The sequence below is a fragment of the Galeopterus variegatus genome, unplaced genomic scaffold (genome assembly GCF_000696425.1).
Source record: "Galeopterus variegatus unplaced genomic scaffold, G_variegatus-3.0.2 Scaffold1116, whole genome shotgun sequence".
Taxonomy (NCBI): Eukaryota; Metazoa; Chordata; class Mammalia; order Dermoptera; family Cynocephalidae; genus Galeopterus; species Galeopterus variegatus.
In genome coordinates, this window is record NW_007727227.1 from 24,702 (window position 1) to 38,267 (window position 13,566).

Consider the following 13,566-nt stretch of genomic DNA (forward strand, 5'->3'; position numbering starts at 1 on the left):
CTTTTAGAATCTTAAAATATGAGGAGTCTTCAAAAAGTTCGTGGAAAGATTTATATTATCCTTTAATTCTATTTCTTCACAAACTTTCTGAAGTACTCTGGTTTCTGAGGAGAAATTGGCTGCTAATCTTATCAAGGATTCCTTGTATATGACAAGACCCTTCTCTCTTGATACTTTCAAGATTCCTGCTTTTTGTTTGGCCTTTGGTAGCATGATTATAATGTGACTCATTCTGATTTTATTTGTGTTTATTTTACACAAACTTTGTTGAGCTTCTTGGATGTGTATATTCGTGTCTTTCAATTGACTTAACTTCATTCACTGATATTTTCTCTTGACTGTTCAAACCTGCTGTTGGAAACTTCTTGTGAATTTTTCATTTCAGTTATTGTACATTGAAGTTCTAAAAGTTCTATTTAATTCTTTTTTAAAATATAATTTCTATCTCTCTTTATTGGTATTCCTTACTTGGCAATAAACTGTTTTCTGTATTTCCTGTAGTTCTTTGTATTTGGTTTACTTTAGCCCTTTCAGCATATATAAGAAAATTGATTTAAAATCTTTTCTATTAAGTCCCATGCCTGGCTTCCTTTTGGAAAATTTCTATTAATGTTTCCCTTGTGAATGGCCCATACTTTCTTGTTTCTTTGCATGTCTCATTTTTTGTTGTTACAAACTGGACATTTTGAATTTTATTATGTACCAGTTCTGGAAATCAGATTTCTAAACACCATCCTACACACAGATTTAATTTATAGCACTTGTTTTGGTTTGTTGTTTGCTTTATTAGTGACTTTTGCAATTATTTTTGTAAGGTGTGTATTCTTTGTCATGTGTGGCCACTGAAGTCTGTGTTCTGTTAGTTTAGTGGTTACCTAGTACTCTGACAGTTTCCTTAAACACCTGAAGCTAAGAAAGAAAGAAGAAAAAAGTATTCTCTCAGTCTTTGCAGACTGACTTTGTATTGGGGCACTCTTTCAACAACCATCCAGGCTGTTTACAACTCTGTTAGCCTTCACTTCCATCTTGCAAGAAGCCTAAAGGCTAGTCAGATAGGAAATTTTAGGGTCTTCTCAGGCATTTCCAGAGTAATTGTACACCTCTACATGTGTCCATGGCTTTCTTCTTTCTCCAGCATATGCAGGAACTCTTAAAACTCTTTATTCCCCCATGCATTTCCTTTCATAAGCTCCTTCTTCCTATGTGTTTTTCCACCTGTCTGTTGCTTATTCTGTTATCCCTTGCCCCAGGCTGCTTTGCCAGTACTTGGGCCTTTAAATTCTTTTGTTCTTTCAGGAAATGCCTCTCAGCAAGCTGTCCCAGAGCTGGGAACGTTCCAAATCAGGCAAACAAAGGCAAGCGCTTGCACTAGTCCTTAAGGGAGCCACCAGACAGGTCAAACTGGACAATTAGAATTCTTTAAGTAGTTCTGTATTACATCCACGTACCAGGAGAGCGGGAGCTATCCTCAACGTATTGGGAGATGGCAGTTTAGAATGCCTCAGCTCACTCTCTTGCAGCAAAGCAGCACTTCTTTCTTCACCAAGCCTTCCCTTGTTGTTGTTAGTTTTTGACAAGATCCAGAGTTCTGTAAAAGTGGATTCTGACACTTTGTGCCAGCTCATGGCTGCCTCATCATTGCCTCTGTGGAGGAACAGAGCACTAGAGTTTCCTACTCCACCATCTTCAGTGACATCACTTTTGCCACCTGTTTTTTTGCACTTCTCGAAATAATCATGTTTCTTTACAATGTACCTCTACCATAGTCATGTATGAAGAAGTGAAGCGATGTCACAGGTAATGCCACCTCTGGCAGGCAAGGACTTTAAAATGTGTGTTCATTTTTAGTACTTTTCACTGTTTTTAAATAAGTGACAAATAGTACTTAACAGCTTAGCCCTATTTAAACTTGTAAAATAGACTGAGGTCTAATTATTTTTGTTTATGGTTGGCTACAATATTTGGACTATTTCACCTGTTTTTACACATCTGCTACCTTAGAAGAAGTTTCAATACTTCTTGGTTTGGCTGTGTGGTTCTAATTCTCTTCAGGCCTTCCTGGCTCCAGGCAATGAACCTCTAGATATTTGGGTGTACCCAAGACCTTCAGCAAACACAACTGCTACTGCAATATTGCCACCTGGAATTGGCCTGTTCTTTGTGTTCTGACACTACTGCCACAAGGGACCCGTGCCCCATGGCATGGTGACAACATGTGAAAGCCTGCTAACTCTTGCTCCAAGGGGCAGGAAAAGGAGATAAATGCCCACAGGAGTCTGCATTTGTCTGTGAGTGGATTCCTCCAATCCTGCTTGCACTGGGCAGAAACCAAGGCCTTGAATATGACTTCCTGTGCCAGGATCTCCTGGCAGCTGTTGGCTCAGTACTGGCCCCTTATTCTCAAAGTTCTATACTAAGATATTGCCAGTGCTCAGTTCTCCTTAAGTCGTTAGATGAGAAGGCAAGGAGGCTCAGTTAAGAGCCAAGTCTCTTCCACCTCCCAACTGGCCGGGCCTTTCTCAACTTCTCTATTCAAGGGAAAGCAGCTGTAACAATTCGGGGTGTTTTCAAACTATTTCCTCATGATGGCAGTAGTACTCCCGAAATGCCAAGAAGTTCTTTCTAGGAGTCCTCTTCTCCCGCCCATGCTGTCAGAAAAAAACGCCACCAAGGAACAAAGGCAACAGGAAATATGGCTGCCTTGTATCTTGGCCAATGTGAAGAAACTTGCAAACACTGCTTCCTTCACTTTTGCTTTTGGTTTCCATCTGAAATCAAACTACGGCCTAAACCATCCACCCTCATTAGGTAATCTTTTTTAAGAACTAAATTTCTACTTGACCTAGTCTTTGCAGTTCTACTCTTCACTCAGTTTTACATCTTGAGCATTTTCTCCAAGTTATCAAGTTGTCTGTTTCTAGGAGTTAGTCTCAAGGAGCCAAGCCTAAAAGGAAGAAGAAAATTCTGAAAAATCAAGGGAAGGATTAGGGCATTTAGGCAACAGGCCAGGTGTTCCTGGACTTGGCTTAGTATTGTTATTCTGATACTTGCTAAAATGGTAAGAAAGGCTTTATTCAAGGCTATTGCAATAGGGGCACTCCAATATGGAAGAAAGAAGTTAGGCTCAACTCTGAAAAAACAGCAAATATAGCTGGAAATTTATAGCCAAGTAGTAGAATGAGGAGGGTCAGCGCATGGAAAATCACTAAAAGGAGACATCAAGGGTGTGGGGATTCTTGCTAAACTGACTTAACAAGATTCTTACTACAACCAGAGTAGAGAGGCCTAAGACAGGGCCAGTCCAAGGGTGAGCCTAGAGGATAAGATAGCTCAGAGGAGGCTATCTACAGTTAGGTCTTTTGTCACTATTCAGGCTTTCAAGGAGTCCTTCTCCATTTACCAGGATAGACTGTCAAATAAGAGGCACCTGTTTGCTTGGAGCCCTGAGAGAAAGGCTTAGATCTCTCTCAGCCCTTTATGCCATACTATGCCCCACTTTGAGTAATACATATATTCAAACATGTATAAGTCCCAATCAGAAGTTATTCAGTTTGTCTCATGATTTCAACTTTTAACACGGGAACACAAGCACTTTCTCATGTCATTAGTTTTATGCCTCCTATTTTTTTAATTTTTTATTTTTTGTCTCTCAATTGTTTCTTCTCATTTGAAAAGTAATATTGTTGCTTATAATTTCTTCAGAAACTAAGGAAACATTTCATTGAAATAAATGACAAATATTACTTAACAGCTTAGTCTCTTTTAAACTTGTAAAATAAGGGTTAGAGAGAAATTAATTAAAGGGCCACAAGAAATGATTACGCTGTATAATACTGAATATACTAATTATCCTGATTTTAGCATCACAGAGTGCACACAGGTATTGATATTCAAGGCTGTATCCCACAGAGATGTACAATCAATTATTTCATTAAAAATAAATAAATAAAAATGTTAAATACGAAAAAAAAAAACTTGTAAAATAGATTGAGGTGTAATTCATTTTTTGTTTATGGTTGGCTATAATATTTGGACCATTTCTTCTCCAAATCCCTCCACTGAAAACAAAATACGAAGAATAAAATATAAAATTTTCTTTATGGGCTGGCCCGGTGGCGCACTGGAGAGTGCGCCGCTTGGGAGCGTGGCGGCGCTCCCGCCGAGGGTTCGGATCCCATGTGGAGACTGGTTCCCGCTCACTGGCTGAGCGTGGTGCGGGCGCAACACTGAGGGTTGCGATCCCGTTGCCGGTCCCCGGTACGGGCGCGACACCAAGGGTTGCGATCCCGTTACCGGTCAGTAGAAAAAGGCAAAAAGGAAAAACAAAATTTTTCTTTAAAAGTATGAAGGAAATTACAAAAGAGAAAAAAACTACCAGATTAAAAATCTATGGGCAGAGAAAGTTAAGGGGAGTACCAGAGTGCTCAGTTCCTTTGACCTTCTGGGCATTTGCTTAGCTGGGCAGTATTGGCCTTCATTTTCAGAAACCTTGCAGGTGGCAAAGAGCAGAAGATACAAAAAACCCTGAAGGAAACTACAGGTATTAAAAAATAAATCATACTTAAATATTTTTTCCCAAAGCAAGCACCCATCCCAGATGGTTACAGCTTGGTCCAATGAACTTTTAAGCAAAAGACAATTCCAATCTTATTTAAAATCTTTTAGGGGAGAAATAGAAATGAATTAGTCTCCAATATATTCTTTTATAACCTTGATACCTAAACCAAACACAGATTGTGACTGAAAAGAAAATTACAGACCTATTTCATTTATGAATCCAGATGTAAAATTTTAAGATATTAGCAAACCAAATCCATAATTATATAAAAGATAATAAACTATGACCAACTTGGACTTATCTCATGAATGCAAGAGAGTTCAACCTTGCAAGGAGAATAAATGTAAATCACCACTTTTGTAAATAAAGGCGAAAAGTATATCGTTATCTCAACAGATGCAGAAAAATAAAAATATTTGGTAAACTCAATAGCATTTATGATACGAACTTTTAAGAAGCCATGAATATAAGGGAACTTCCATGATCTGGTTATTGTATTACTTAGTCATTGCTGTTTGAAAAACTACTTTTCAATTTAGTGGCTTAAAAAACAAGCACTAACTTTCGCTCACAAATTTACTGTGCTGTTATCCTGGTCTTGCCTGGATTGTCAATCATCTGTCATCAGCATTGGGTCAGCCTGGCAGCTCTGCTACTCCTGTCTCTTAGATGTTTGGAGGCAATTCACTGTAGAGACTGTTGGTCTCTCTTCCCCATGTGTCTTATCCTTGATTAGGCCTAAGAATATTCGTACACTGGTGGAGTATTCATACACTTCCAAAACTGGTGGCAGGTTTAGAAGAGAAAATGGAAGCGCACAAGGTCTACACTCAGAACTGGCATGCCATTACTTCAGACTTTTATTGACTAAATCAAGTCATAAGGACAGTCCACATTCAAAAAGTGGGGAAACAGACTTCATCTTTTGATGGAAGGAGCTGAAAATTGACATAGCAAGGTTTATGAACATAGGGAGGAAGAGAATTTAGGACACTTTCACAGTCAATCCACTATAGGTAGCTACAAAAACCTACATCTAACATAATTCTTAATGGGAAAATAGCAAAGAATTCCTTTCACAGCCATGGAGAACAAAAGGCTGCTCAATTATAGCAATTATACTGAATAGAGTCTTGAAAGCAACGAAAAAAGAAAAACGAAATTAAAACAGTAGGATTAGAAAAGAAAAAAATTAAAATTTCATATATAATTATATATCTCTCCATATATAAATTATATATATGAGAATGAAAGAATGTATCAAATTGTCTGGGTATAAGGTCAATTTATAAAGCATAAGTAAACTGTATTTCTAAACACTAACGAACATTAGAAAGCAGTTTTAAAGATACCATGGTACATAGCACCAATAACTATAAATTAACTAGGAACTAGGAATAAAAGATGTGTAAGATTTTTAGTTAGAAAATCATATAAAATTACTGAAAAATAGTAAAGAAGACTACAATACAGATACCATGATCAAATATAGGAAGATGTAGTATCATAAAGATATGAATTCTATCCCCAACTGATTCACTGATTCAAGGCTACTCTATTTTATCACTGCAAAAGGTCCTTCTTTTTGTGTTTTAGTGATTTAAACTTCAAAGTCCATTTGTCTGATATTAATATTGGCACTGCTGCTTTCCTTTTGTCTGATATTTATTTGGCCAAACCTTAAATTTCAAACTTTCTATAATTCTTGGCTTTAAGTGACTTAATTAGAAAAACCACAGAGAGTTTTTTGTTTTGCTTTGCTTTTTGTATTTTAGTCCAATATGATGATTTCTGTCTTTTCAGGGGAGAATTGTGTCCATTTGCATTTATTGTCATAAAGAAAATGTTTAACTTAATTTCTCCCTTCTTACTTTATGCTTATTACTTCTTTTTCCATTTCTTGTTATTGATGTTATGTTTAAGTTGCTAATTGTGCTTTTTTGTCAATTGTTAATTTCCATTAATGATTACTTTCATTTATTTATTCATGCTCATAAATAGGCACATATTTTTCTAATATTGTTTGAAACAAAATGCTATAAGGTCCTCTAAGGCACACTGTTTCACAGATCAAGATGCTGGATTTCTCTCTCAACACTAACCCAAGATGTTTTGTCTATTAAAATATTTATTCTATTCCATCTTTTTGCATTTTTCCCTCTCTAAAAACCTTTCTTGAAATCGTTTAATATTTTTAGCTCTGTGTTTTCAGTGGAATTTCCCTTACAATGCATTCCTTCAGTTATGAGTATTTATACAGTGCTTATGTTACTCATTTACAAGAGTATATCTTTATAAACTTACATTTAAAGTCTTTATTTCTGTCTCCTCTTCATCCACTTGAGGTCTCCTTTCTGGAGTATTTGTTTAGCTAGACATTTTTTTAAGTATCATCCTTATATGGGGTGTGTGGGTGATTAATTTTCTGAATGTTTCCATATCCACAAGGAACTTCCTTTCACCCTGACTGATGAATAATATCTCGACTGGACATAGAACTCTTTCATTGTATTCCCTCTCTCTCAATTGTCTATAGATGCTATTCAATTGATTTTTTTCTTCCAATTTGCAGATGAGAAGTCTAAATGCAGTCTCATTCCTCTTCTTTTGTAAGTCACTTAAGTTTTTACCTGGGAGGGTTAGAAGATGACTCTTATTTTTTTTGGCACCTGGCCGGTAAGGGGATCCAAACCCTTGATCTTGATGTTATCAACATCGTGTTCTAACAAACAGAGCCAAACAGCCAGCCATGACTTTTTAATAATTCTAGTATTTCACCAACATATGCTTAGTGCATACCTTCACTCCAATATAGACCACAGTGAGGCCTTATAATACAGGCCTTTTTCTTCTATTCTTACTTTAAATTTTGCCTTGTTTATTTTGTTTTCCCTCTCTTTTGCAACATCTATTAGTCACATGTCAGGACTCTTAAATAAATCTCTAGGGCTATTAACTTTGTCCTCATTTTCTCCCATTGCTTTATTTTTTTCTCCAAGTTTTGAGATATTTCATATAATTGATCATTCTAGTCTCTCATTTGATGTCAACTGGTTTCTATTTTGAGTCTTTTCCTAGTGGTTTGGTGTTTGGGCTAAAAAAAGGCTTATGTGAGGCATCTGAATTTCATATTTGTTTTTTAATTCAAGTTGTCATTTTTCTCATCTACCTACTGTTTTGCTGAGTCAGAGTTCTGCTTTTTCTGAGGCTGCTAGGTTCCCATCTGAAGCTGGTAGGCCCTTTTAAGAGAGCTGCAATTTATTTTTTTTGGAGTTACTGTGTAAAAAGTAGTTTGAACCCCATAAGTGGTGGAGTATAAAATGTCCCCTACCCCTGTGAGTTACTGGAATACCAACAAAAACAACAATACCTAACAATTATTAAACACCATGTACCAGGGAATATTCTTAGGATCTTGATAAAGATTCACATATTTACTCTTCACAACACCCCTCTAAGGTAAGTAGTATGAGTCTAGCCACATAATAAATGAGGAAAGGTAGCACAGAAAGTTTAAATACCTCGTCCAAGCCCACAGAACTAAGAAGAGTCACACTCTTAAAGCAGTAGGTTAGGCAAACTGTCAGCCCAATTCTGAAGCACTTTGAGGAAGCTTCCCAACTTTTCTTGGTTTTCTTGCATTCTCCAAGCCCCTGGTCCAGGGAAAACTCAGGTAACAATTTCAGTTTTATCTTGGATTCTTGGCATATAGGAACAACAGGCAAAACTAAGTCGGACTCAATTGACCTTCCAATCACTAGTCCCCCTGTTTCTCAGGTCAAGCCCTTCCACAGTCTGCTACGTTTTTTGTGTGGTTTTTTTTTTTTTTTTTTGCATTTTATACTTTATTTAAAATTAATAAAATAATAAAGTTACAGGTAAATGACAGTTCAGTATATTTAGTTGAATAATATTAAAAAATATACATATTCACAAGCTTATAGATCCTTCACCACCATTGAACATTTTAGTCTATGTAGTCAAAGTCTTCTGGAATTCCAAAATTTGTATCAATTTTATTTTCTTCAAACCCAAATTTTCTTTGGGCCCAAGATTTTATTGAAAATATGTTATCAGTACAAATGTTAGCAGCTTCTTTGGCTATTTTCTTTGCTTGACGTACTTCTTCCACAAATTGCAGGTTACATTCTTTGTATTTTTCTACTTCTGCCTTTAGTTGCTCTATTTGCTTCCAAAGTGAATAAAGCTCTTTTGCTAGCATGGTTTGCTCTTCCATCTCCTGTTGTCCAATTTTAGCTTTCTCAATGCTTTTCTGTAGTTTTATGTGCTTTTGGCTTCCCTCAAACAACTGAGATTCCAGAACCTCCAATTTACATTTCCTTGCATGAAGAGCTTTACTTGGAAATGCCCAATAATAATTAGAAGTCCCAATCCTCTCACAATCAACCATACCATCATCAACTAAACTTTGAAGGACTTCTTTCACTGACATAGCAGTAATGCCTTTCTCTTCAGGAGCAATCTTCTGTCTTTTAATTGAAATACATCTTTTGTTTCAAAAAATATTTCCATCATACAGGCTCTCTTTTCTTCTGCACTCAGTCCTTTTTTCTTCAACATGATGTGGGCTGTGGTCTTCCCAGTGGCCACTCTGCTACTTTTCATTGGAAACCTTAAAACTTCCCAAAGACCCCCCAAACTGATCTTCAGTTGCTCAAGTAACCCAAATAAGAAATTCGCACAAAGGCCCCATTTATTCTCAGCTACCTGTACGTCCGAGGCCCTTTGGCTTAGAAAGAGAAGATAAATTAGAGTTGGGAGTGAAGAAATATGGACTCACATTCAGGTCCCAATGTTTCAATAGTCAGAAAAGTACTGATATTGTTTAATTGTATATATGGGTACATGGATGCTGATATTATTTCTGTATTTTTCAATGTTACTATGGTATTCATTATAGCTATTTACCAATATTTCCATCACTCCTCTTGGATACTGTCAAGGTCAGTGATATTTGGCCAAAGGATGGACCCAACCCTATAGATCTGATTAAATAAACAACCTCACGTATCTCTGAAGTTCTTCCAGAACCCTCCATAGGCAGAACATAGCTAGGAACCACTGAGCAAGACAGCCAGATTATGTAGTCCATACAGTTCAGGCATTTGAGGCAGAGAAGAAACAGAGAAAAATGAAGAATGGAAAGAGGAAATAAAGATAGCCAGCAGAAAACACTTTTTTTCAACATACGAATAGTGTTTAAAGAAAAAATACATACAGATTATGGTAATGTTATAGGTTACTTTGTGTTCACTTATCTGAATTCTGTATTTACTAAATATTCTATATTTAAAAAGTTTTATTTTTTTAAATAGAAAACCAGCTACTTTCATATTTTTAAAGTATGCCTTTGGATAACTAAAGTATATTGTCAAATGCTCATAAAATAAAAGAGGGAAAAAAGTATAATGAAAAATACAAGAAAATACCCAATATTTGTAAACACATATGTATATGTGCAAATTAAAATATATTAATATTTTTAGGTAAATATAAAACATGGTAAACAAAGCATAAAGCTATGATCAGTGTCTCAAGACTGTGGAATTATAAACAGGGTGAACATTCCTCTTAGTTTGCTTCAGAAAGTCAATTTACAGCAGTTATACAACTTGGACAATAAATTATATAATCGCCTAAGCAGGGTACACAATTTATATTCCTTACTTAACTGACCAATTAATTATTTAAAATGTATTGTTTCTATATTCAAACAGAGCGTTAACGCTTATGCAAACATTAAAACGTGTATATGAGGAATAAGAGTAAAGATATAGAAAAAGTCATAGAATAAAGTTGTTTTAATGTGTTAGTTCAAAACCTATGTAGAGCTTGATTGTAATGTCTTTGAATGAAAATAACTAAATATGAGTATTTCTTTTGAGGTTCAGTTTTGGGCAACTGAAATATTTACTAGTGAGCTCTCCATCCAGGAAGAAATGTCAAAGTATGCCATTTTGTTTACCTTGTAAAATATGTGAGCCAGAAATAGGGTACAACATGACAGCCTGGGAAATGAGCCAGGCCAAGGACCACAAGACCTAATAGCAATAGACAGAGCTTTGAGATTCCACCAATTTCTTTTCCTCATTCATGATCCCTGATACTTGAGCCCTATATCAGAAAACTTGAAAATGCAGGAAATCCTACAGATCTAATGTTGATGAAAGAAGAGATCTGTGAAATCATGGGCTACTAGAAACATACCTCTTGAAGTGAAAAGATGCCTCAAGAGGGTGGGTGGTTTTAGACCTCAGTTTGATTTTGTATGGAAACCGAAACCAAAAGCACAGCAGTGTGAGCAAATTTCTTCAAATTGGGCAAGATGCAAGGCAGCCATATTTCATGGAGGCTTTGTAGCTTGGTGGTGTTTTTTTCAGATGAAATAGGCGGGAGAAGAGGACTTGGGGACAGGGCTAGTTGGCTCTTCTGGAGCCATACTGCCATCATGCGGAAGTAGTTTGAGAAAAGCCAAAGCTGTGAGCACGCATGGGTTTGATAGAATGACTTTAGACTTTCACGTAGAATGAGGATCTCCTTAAGTTTTGAGTTTTTTCCTTCTATTATACTTTTTCCATGCCTTGTATCATAAGGCCACTTCACATGTCACTCAATACCCTTCAGATGATTGGATTTTGTGCAGCTTAGAAATTTGCCCAAAGATTTTGTTTTCTTTACTATAAAAAGTGACTCTATTCATTTCCATAAGTAAACAGAACTGTGTATAATTTTTAGAATCTTACACTGAAGGCTATTTTAAAACCTGAGAGGTATGCCTTGGTTTCTTGATTTCAAATGTAAACCTTGCCTGTAAATATTTCAAACATTCAAATATGTATAAAGTTAATACTTGATGGCATGACCTTAAAAAAGTGACTCCAGAAAGGTGGACACAGTGAGTAGTTTCGTTAGAAGACTTCCCTTATGCATATTCACTCCCTCTTTTTCCCCTTCTCTTTTCTTGTATTAGCAAACAAGGATAGTTTGATCTCAAGAGATTCAGCAATTTGCTTTAATCGCTAGTCAAATGTGTGGGACATCTTTCCTTATCAGGACACAGAATGGAATTCAGTCTTTGCAAGGACTTAGGAGAACTACCTGGTGCATGTGAGATCCTATCTACCCGAGAACAGGTCCTTTTACACCTTCCCACTGTCCACCACTGCAAAGGAAAAATGAACCCACTCGTCCCTACTCTCCTCTCTTATGGGAATGTGGCTTTGTCCAGAGTCTCTGGACAAAGAGTGTGCTCATGTGAATGGTTAACTGATGCAAACAAATGGCCCTCCAAAGAGTTAAGCCAATTGACGGTGCTTCCCACCTCATAGAAACTTGTTCAGTTCTACAAATGATCACACAGTGATATAAATGGTTCCATGTTCAGCAGATATATTGAGGAGTAGGGGACAATAGTCGAGAACTTGTTGAATTGTAATTTACTTGAGTACTGGTGAATTTGAGAACTTTTTCCAATGGACTTTTCTGTTCCATGGTCTTTTTTCTTCTGGGAAGTTCATGCCAGGTTCCTTTTCTTCTTTCTTGCTGGATTGTTTTTCTTTAACTTTTTATTTGGAACAGTTAATGATCTGTGATGGATGTCAGTGGCTTAAGGGCAGCAAACACTGACAATAGTTACTCGTGGTTTCCTGTTTTTGCTGTTTATTATTATTATGTCTGAAACGCTAAATTCAGCTAGGAGCTATTATCTCAGGCTTATTCACTCTCAGGCCATTAGGACTTTATTAAGTATAGGTGAGGTGAATACAAGATTCTTGGGCCTGAGGAATTCTAGAGCTGAGGCCACCGCTAGTGTCATCCACAATTCTGTCTCCATGCATTTGTCTAGAGTACTTCAAGCATATGGCCAACCCAAAATGTGGTTCCAAGGCAGGCACCCTAACTTATCTGGTCCAGACTTTCTCTCCTGGTCTGTTTTACCTGAAATAATGCCAGGAGGTCAGTGGTCACCTTTCACCTTCACAAAGCACCTGAGATGATTAATGCATGCTTGACCAAATGTCTCCAAGACACTCATGACAGCTAATGACACTTTGCCAATTATTAAGTATTGCCTCTCAGCTCTGAATTCCCTGCTTTATAATAAACAGGGAGAAGTTTTCCCCCTGCACTCTGAGCTCTGACACTGGCACCAAATGGGGCTCAGGCCCCGGTGTGCTAGAGTATCATGTCCCAGACTGTCTGCTTAAAACCCAAGGAGCAGAGATAGGAAGCAAGTGATCAGAAACCCTGCACTTGGCGACAACTTGCTTCCTCTAGTAGTGTCTACACCGGGAGGACACTGAAGCTCCACCTCCAAGACTTCCTGTGCACGGATTTTCTGGCAGCTGCCTGTTCAGTCCTAGCCACTCACTAGCCAGTCCTTACAACTGTATTATGCCTTTGTCCCCGGTTCCTGGAAGGCCTAAAAGATGAAAGCAAGGGTACCAAGCTTGGTGCCAGGGGCTTCTCGACTTTCCCGCAGGTCCAACCTTCCTCAACTTCCAGGTTTCCTGAGAGGAAACATCCACGACTTGGGGCTTCATCAACTGATTTCCGCACGATGGCAGTAGTGCTCCTAAACTGTCAACTAGTTCTGCTCCACTCCTTCTCCCGCCCATTTGGTCTGAAAAAACGCTAACATAAGATGAAGGTGCCAGGAAAAAGAACTGCTTCATTATCTTGCCCAGTTTGAGAAAACAGGCTCACTCTATTGTGCTTTTCCTCTCCATTTCCATCTAAATCGAAATGAGGTCTCAACCACCCGCCCTCACAGGCATCTTCTCTTTTCAGGCATGACATTTCCACCAGACCCTTGGCTTCACAGTTCAGCTCTTTCTTTATTTTATTGAAACATGGTCGATTGTACATATCTGTGGGGTACAGCATTGAATATCAATCCCTGTATGCGATATGTGATGCTCAAATCAGGATAATTAGTATATTCAACATGACGCAATGTCATCATTTTTTGTGGCCCTTTACCAATT

At 37.4% G+C, this 13,566-nt stretch overlaps 1 pseudogene; it reads right to left on the minus strand.

Moving 5' to 3' along the window:
* Nucleotides 1–8,525: 8,525 nt before the first annotated feature.
* LOC103592256 lies at nt 8,526–9,139 on the minus strand (annotated as a pseudogene).
* Between the last annotated feature and the right edge of the window lie 4,427 nt (nt 9,140–13,566).